Source organism: Adiantum capillus-veneris, chromosome 23 (assembly GCF_014529385.1).
Source record: "Adiantum capillus-veneris isolate H3 chromosome 23, ASM1452938v2, whole genome shotgun sequence".
Lineage (NCBI taxonomy): Eukaryota > Viridiplantae > Streptophyta > Polypodiopsida > Polypodiales > Pteridaceae > Adiantum > Adiantum capillus-veneris.
Genome location: NC_140953.1, coordinates 140,297,159 through 140,305,986, shown reverse-complemented (window position 1 = coordinate 140,305,986; position 8,828 = coordinate 140,297,159).

Sequence of the window (8,828 nt, the reverse complement as noted above, 5' to 3'; positions counted from 1 at the left end):
GTACTTGGAGGCGTGTCACATACGACACGGGCGCATCTACACACAAACTGTAGGCAACATCCACTAGTTCATCAGGTTGATATTGGTTCAGAGGTCAGTTTACAGGGGAAACTCTGCCGAATTTTTCCCAGGAAAGTAAACTACTGTGAAGCGTAGCTATGGCTGGATCACAGGACACTGCTCTTTACAATATCAAGAAGCTGGATGGAACCAATTTCCCATTGTGGAAGAAGCAGATTTGGCACGTGTTGGTACAAAAGAAGCAGATAAAACCTATAAAGCTCAAGGGGATAAAACCAGAAGATATGTACGAAGATGAATGGAGTGAAATGGATGAATTGGCACTTTCTACCATTATGTTGACTTTGGCAGAAAGGGTTTACTTCAATGTAGCAGACGAGATGTCGGCTTATCAAGCATGGTTAAAGCTGAGTGATCTTTATGAGAAGCAGAGTGCAGCTTCACAGGTATACTAGCTTAAGAAGCTTGTTGACTTGAAGATGAAAGAAGGGACACCTATGTCCAATCATCTGAATGAATTCAACATAATCTATAGTCAGTTGTCAGCTCAAGGTGTCAAGTTTGATGAACTTGTTAGAGCTATGTTCCTGTTGATCACATTGCCGGAAAGTTGGGACACTTTTCGCACATCTTTGAGTAATTCTGCACCTCCAGATGGTTTGAACATAGCAAGTGTAGAAGGAAGTCTGCTTACTGAAGAAACCAATAGAAAGACAATGGACAAAGGCAAAGGAACAGCCTTAGTTGTCAGGGGAAGGACCAAATAAAAGTACAAAGGTGGAAAGAGGAATCAGTCTCGTAGCAAGTCCCGCAGTGCTAAAGGCAAGAGTGACATAGAATGCTACCATTGTGGCAAGAAGGGTCACATGAAAAGAGACTGCAGAGAATGGAAAGCAGAAAAAGGCAAAGAGAAAGCTGAAGACCATGGTGAGAAGAACAAGTCCTTAGTGAAGATTCAAGAAATGAATGTGACAAACACTGTTGCAGAGGATGACAGTCTAGTGTTAGGAGACATCTATTTTTTGAAGAATACAATGGACTCAGGTCTTCTTACAACATCTGATGGAAATGCACTGACTGACTGGATTATAGACTCAGGGGCATCACTTCATGTGTCTCCAAACAAGGAGTGGTTTACCTCTTATGTGACCACTAAAGATCATGTTCGGCTAGGCAATGGGCAGACATGTGAGATCTTAGGTGTTGGAGATGTTCAATTGAAGTTTCAGAATGGCTCTTCTTTCACGCTGAAGAATGTGAGACATGTTCCCGCAATTACAAAGAGCTTGATCAGCACAGGTTTACTTGATGATGCTGGCTACGTCACCACTTTTGGACAGAACATGTGGAAGATATTCAAGGGTTCTATGACAGTAGCATATGGAGTAAAGTCTGGAGGACTTTACGTGATTTATGTATCAAATGTCTCTAAAAATGTAATCAATGTAACCGAGCAGCCGAACGTTTCTTTGTGGCATAGCCGGTTAGGACATATGTCCAAGAAGGGAATGGAAATCTTGTCTCGTTCTGGTTATTTGCCTGGCTTTTCATTTAATGATTTTGAATTCTATGAACATTGTCTGTATGGTAAGCAAACACAGCAGCCACATAAGCATAGAAGAGGTAGAAGAGATACACAGTTGGCACTTGTTCATAGTGATTTGTGTGGACCTACGCCTAACCTATCTCTAGGGGGAGCTTCTTACTTTATGACATTTATAGATGATTACTCGAGGAAAGTATGGGTTCACTTTCTCAAGCACAAGGATGAAGCGTTTAGTGTTTTCAAAACGTTTGTGACACTTGTGGAGAATCAGAGTAGCAAGAAGCTTAAATGCTTACGCACTGACAATGGTGGAGAGTATGTTTCAAAGGCCTTTCAGGACTTTTGTGAGTCAAAAGGTATAAAACGTGAACTTACTGCTCCTTACAATCCTCCTCAAAATGGTGTTGCTGAGAGGATGAATAGGACCATACAAGGGAAAGTCAGAAGTATGTTGTCTAATGCACAACTGCCAAATGGGTTTTGGGCTGAAGCTGTATCAACAGTTGTTCATCTTGTAAATAGATCTCCTAGAAAGGTTTTGCAGAAGGATTCAGTGCCAGAGATGGTATGGTCACGCAAAATGCCCTCATACAAGCATCTCAGAGTCTTTGGCTGTGAGGCATATACTCACGTTCCAAAGGAATTTAGGAACAAACTTGAGCCAAAGAGTAGAAAGTGCATCTTTCTAGGCTATGGTAATTCTGGTGAGATGGGATACAGACTTTGGGATCCCGAATCCAGAAAGGTTGTCCGCAGCAATGATGTTCACTTTAATGAATCCAAATATCATTCTAAACCAGAGAGGGTTGAGAAAATTAGAAGAGTTGTCTTCCAAGAAGATGGACCTGCACGTGCAAGACAAAATGTCAGGGCTCAAGAGGAGCAAGGACAGGATAGATTGGAACCACAGGTTGTGGTTGAGCCTGAGCCACCTATTGTGTGTAGATCTGAACGTATCATGCGACCTCCTGATAGGTTTGTTCCATCTATGAACTATGTCATGTTGACTGATTGCAATGAGCCTTCATGTTACAAGGAAGCAGTGCAAATGAAGGACTCCGGGAATTGGCAATTGGCCATGCAGTCAGAGATGACAGCTCTGCATAAAAACCAGACATGGAAGCTAGTTAAATTACCACAGGGCAAAAAGGCTCTACCTTGTAAATGGGTTTACAGGTATAAGATCACCGCTCATGATAGTCAGCCAAAGTACAAAGCAAGGCTTGTTGCCAAGGGCTTTAAGCAAGAACAAGGCATTGACTTTGATGAAGTTTTCTCTCCGGTGGTCAAGATGACTACATTGAGATGCTTTCTTGCATTGGTTGCCATATTAGATTTGGTGTTGCACCAAATGGATGTCAAGACAGCGTTCTTGCATGGTGATTTAGATGTGGAAATTTACATGCAGGAGCCAGAAGGGTTTGTTGAGAAAGGCAAGGAAGATTGGGTATGTCAGTTGTTAAAGAGTCTTTATGGCTTAAAACAATCACCCAGGGCATGGTACCATACATTCCACAAGTTTATGCTTTCTCAAGGCTACAAACGTAGTGAGTTCGATCACTGTCTATATACAAAGAAGGCTAAGGATGGCAGTTGGCTGATCCTTATTTTGTATGTGGATGACATGTTGATTGCTGGCAAGCACTTGGAAGAAATTTCAGCTTTGAAGTCAAAGATGGCAAAATCGTTTGACATGAAAGACATGGGTGAGGCAAGTCATATACTTGGTATGCGCATTGAGAGAGACAGATCAAAGAAATTGATTTGGTTATCTCAAACAGAGTATATTGACAAGGTTTTGCAATGTTTCAATATGGAGAAGGGAAAGGCATTGAGTGTTCCATTGCCACCATATGTGAAACTTAGCAAACAAGATTGTCTTGTGTCTGAGGAAGAACAGGCTGAAATGGATAAGATTCCATATGTGTCTGCAGTGGGTAGTTTAATGTATGCAATGATTGCTACTCGCCCAGACATTGCATTTGCAGTGGGAGTAGTAAGTCGATACATGTCAAACCCAGGCAAGAAACATTGGGAGGCAGTGAAAGGAATATTGAGATACCTGAAAGCTACAAAGAGTATGCGTATATGCTATGGGAGTCAGGAGCTAAGTGTAAAGGGCTTTACAGACTCAGATTATGCAGGTGACTTAGACAACCAAAGGTCTATGTCTGGGTATGTCTTTACATTGGCTGGTGGAGCAGTATCATGGCGTTCTAGATTACAATATTGTGTTACTCAGTCTACTACAGAGGCTGAATATGTTGCAACATCAGAGGCATGCAAAGAATCAATTTGGCTTAATCGACTAGTAACAGATTTGGGAATCAAAGAAGAGATGCCTGTGTTATATTGTGATAGTCAAAGTGCTATACAATTGGCTCGCAATCCAGTTTATCACTCAAAGACAAAGCATGCGGATGTGAAGTATCATTTCATCAGGGAAATGCTCGAGGATAAGCAACTACAACTTGTCAAAGTTCACACCACAGAAAATCCTGTTGATCTACTTACAAAAGGACTTCCCTCAGAGAGCTTTGTGCATTTTCGCAAGCAGTTAGGTGTAGGGTAGTACATCACTTCTCTACATCTCTTGTATATTAGCTTGTATAGTAGCTTCTCTCACACTTAAAGTACCACATTGGACTTTAAGTGGGAGGTTGTTGGGGTTTAAAGCCCAATGTGGTCACCCAGGTAAGTGGGCGGGCCGCCAGGTATGTACACATATTCTTTTGTAAAAACCTAATAAGAACTCACTATGCTCTACACATTACAGTAGAGCGAGTTCACCATATCGTCGTGCTCTTCTTCTCGCACTCTCTCTCGCGTCACACTTCCGCTCGTACTCCTTCATTATGGAAGTGTCTCGATTGAAAGGAAAAAAGTTGTATTGTTGCTTTGTGGATTTCAAGAAAGCTTTTGACATGGTACCGCGAGGAAATCTTTGGAGACGTATGCAAAGCCTTCAAGTGCCGAGAGAATTTATGCATGCAGTCTTTCGCATCTACCAAAAAGTGATATGTTGATTACGTATGGGAGATGAAATTTCAAAATTTTTTGCAAGCACCATTGGTGTCAAACAAGGATGCCCACTTTCCCCAACCCTCTTTGGGCTACTCATTGATGAATTGGAATGCATGGTTCTTGATTTTATGCAGCAAGAAGGCATAGAAGAGGTTAAGATCGGAAATGTGGTGATCATGCTTTGCTTTATGCCGATGATATAGTTCTCTTGGCACATACCATAGAAGATGCACAAAAGCTTACTTTTGCCTACATAGCGGGCTGATCGTGAATGGATCCAAAACCAAGGTTATGCTTGTAAAGACACTTAATGACAAAAAATCCATGCATTGTATACGAAAATGAGCAACTTGAAGTGGTAGATCACTTCAAGTACCTTGGCCTTGAGGTTCCATCCAATCATAAATGGAAGGATTGTGCAATGCGTCACTTGGAAGCCGGAAAGAGGGCCTATTATGCATTTGAGAACATGTGCAATGCTGGAGAGATCAAGTGTTGGGCTCTCAAAAAGTACCTCTTTGACACATTGGTGACACCAGTGCTTCTTTATGGAGTGGAGGTGTGGGGTGGAAGCATCGGCAAGTCTACTTGGAAAGAGTTTGAGAATGTCTAAAAGCATTTTCTCACCAACTTTCTCCAAGTCAAGACACAAACACCCTACATGCTCTTACTTCTTGAGTCCGGATCGCTTCCCATTGAGGTCTTGGGCATGCAAAGGGTTGTGGAGTACATGCTTAAGACACAACGTAGCCCTTTGCATCGACTTCCTAGAATTCCATATGAAGCGAGTCAAAAGGTCCAAAAGACATGCAAGAGCAAAATACTAAGTTCGGGGTCAATGCTTGACATCAAGAAATGGTTTGGAAGATGGGATGCATGTCACTTGGTCAAGGATGCGTCGATCGACTCCCAAGTTAATGAGGCCTTCTTACAACACCAATGTATCACGGCTTGGGTGAAATCCAGGGGTTCTCGCTTCAGCCATTACACCACACATGTTGCCCCAAACTACAAATCTCTTTTCTTCTCTGAACGAGGTAACCAAACCCATCCCTACATCCTTGAGCCCATCCCGTTGAGTGCAATCCACACCATTGCCTCCATTCGTCTTAGCTCTCATTCTCTATGCTGCGAGACAGGATGTTGGGGCACTAGCAAGGAGTCTCATCGACTTTGCACCTTGTGCCCTCGTCAAGTGCGAGAGAGTGAGTACCGCACACTACTTGAGTGCTTAGCTTTTGACCACATTATGTCCTCTTTTCCCCATATTCAGCCATGAGCTCTCCCTACATACCTTTCTCTCCCAACCACGATGTGGACTCTCTATTGCGATGCTCATTTTAGCCATTTTTGAGCATCAAGAGGCACTTATGACCTCCACTCACACCACGTGACATGTTGATTTGGTCCCATAGGTCATATTTGACCTCCGAGGACGATAATAGAACTCTCTCTCTCTCTCTCTCTCTCTCTCTCTCTCTCTCTCTCTCTCTCTCTCTCTCTCTCTCTCTCTCTCTCTCTCTCTCTCTCTCTCTCTCTCAAAGCATGCTATGTATATGTGTGTGCGTGACAACTCAAGAATTTTGCAATCACATCAAGACACAGTGATCAAGAAAGATTTCTTTGCATATGATCGTTTGTATAGAGCCTTGATACTCTGTCATAGAGAGACCTCTGTGTGTAGACTCTTGGCCGTGGCTTGCTACTTAAAAAATTGTGTGTGTGTGTGTGTGTGTCTTTATGTCTTTACCGTGCTTATCCATCCTCAGCTACCTTCTTGCTTTTGACAACGTTTTAATGTTTTTTATTTGTGTTAAGACTTCCACTCATTCTTTAGGAGATTTTTGCACACGATATGGTAAAGGATCGTTGTATGCCTATGTTGGCTATGTCATAAATCTTTGCAGGGGCGCTACTATGGAAGAGCTAGATTTATCTCATGATGGAGGGGTGATGAAGAAAGCATTGAAGATGGAAAACTCTAGTGCCCTTGCTTCTTTCGTGCTTGCATGTTTCTCCATAGTCCTCTTGCAACATCTCTTTGCCTCCGGTTTTGTGTCCACACAGCTGCAACAAATCCATTGACATATCCACTAAGCAAGTCAAGCATAGCTAACAAGAAGAGAAATATGAGGGGGACTCAAAAGCAATGAGTTTTTTCATTCCAGCTGGACCAAAAGCATGCACTCAGAAGAAGAGATTGTACCAAGCCAATAGACCGATACATAGAGCTATCTGCATGTTTTACACTTGCGACCTTACTCCCTTGCATATATTGTGTGTGCTAACAAATCCCCTAAGAAATTCAAGAGTAGATAGGAAGAGCATAATGAGGGGGACAAAGTGATGAGTTTTTCCATTTCTGATTGGACTAAAAGCATGTGCTCAGAAGAAGATAGTGTACTAAGCCAAGAAGATGCCAAGAAGCAGGTGCACGGTGAGGAGCAGGTCAAGCATCTGTCATAAAAACCCATATATAATTCTCCCAAATGGCTATCTCATGTTAAGCTAATCATTAAATATAGGGAAGTACTAGGGGAGCAAAAGCTAGAATATTGGTAAGGCTGCCAGAATGATCTCTGTCAGGGATCCAATGGAGAGAAAGTAGGGATCCAAAGGGGGACATCTACAAAAGAGCAATGTGCTTCAATGGGGCTTAAAAGACCTAAGGTTCAGCTCCATTAAGACTTCCATAGGCTAAAGTTCCTAAATTTAATTCAATTGTCCAATGGCCAAAGTAGGGGAACATTGGATGGTCATGTGAGACTAAAAAGTCTTCCCACATCCCTAGGAAGGGGGGGGGGGCGAGCCCTAATGGTATGGGATGAGAGAGAAACACACACACACACACACACACACACACACACACACACACACACACACACACACTCCCAAGCTCTCCTCAAAGGGAAGAATCGACACATGGCACGCTCTTAGGCCAGTTGCTCCCAATTTCCCCTCAAATCCTATTGGATGGCCATAGAGGTGGACCAATGAGAATTAGGCTAGAGTAAAATTATTCTAATCAATTTAAAAATGCTTGATAAAAGAACCAACTAAAATTAAGCTCCCTAGAAGACTATTGGACAGTCTACCAAGGGGTCCAATGAGCATCCAACAGCCCAATGGCTTGCCTGATTCCTATTGGCCAGAAGACTAAAAGGTCCAATGAGAGTTTAAATGAATTATTTAATTACCTAAAGCTCTCACAAAATGGAAAAGGGGGACATGTCACAAGGCTATCAATTATGCTTCTAATTTGTGATTGGCTAAGCTTTGCAGGAGCCAATGGGAAGCCAACAAGAGCAAAAAGTAAGAGGGGTCGACCAAGTAGAGAGAGAGTGGGCATTTTTAGTCTAACACTTTGCTCTACACACACACACACACAATGTATGTGTTGAGCAAGAACTCCATCTCCTTCTCCAAGCATTGAGAAGTAGAGGCCTACACCAACAACTCTTGGCTATGGCATGTAAATCCAACCAAGAGCCAAGCTTCAATGGCATGGTCATCTCCTCTACCATGCTAATTACTAAGCTAATCTATGCTATTAGAGTGATTATGTGAGGAGAATACTTCTTTCTTGTAAGATACATCTTCTTCCTCTCAATCATCCTCATTCCCTACTAGCTCTCACCACTTTTGAAGGTGTGTGAGGTCTTGGGACTGAGGTTAGGGACACTAGGTGTTTTTTTCAAGCATAATTTGGTGCATGAAGCTTCCATCTTCATTGCACATATGAGTTTTGTCAAGGAACACAAGAATTGTATTGTACAAAAGTCTCCTTTGATGGGAGAAGCTATAATAGAAAGCCTTTATGGAGGGGGGACCAGCTCCATGTAAATCCGGTCCTCAATCATTGTCAATTGTTCTATTTCTCTCTCTTTTCAAGTATTGTCTATGCCAAATTAGCTAGGTGTAAATTGCTATGTTGCTTTCTCAAATTAAGTACTCTCTCTATGCTCATTAGGAACTTGTTCTTGATGAAATGCTCACTATGTTATCAATTTTCGCTACACACAAGTTACTAGTGCATTAAGTGTTACATTGGTATCAGAGCTATTTGTTTCTCTTTACTTGCTCAAGAAGACAGGTCCTCAAGCTTGCTACAAATGGTTGGTGTTATTAATTGCAAAAGGGTAAGTAGAATAGGGATTTTTCATCCTTGAAGCACGTCTTTTTTATGCAGTTAACGGGGACACCGTCGAGCTATGGTTTAATATTGGAGTCCTACGGG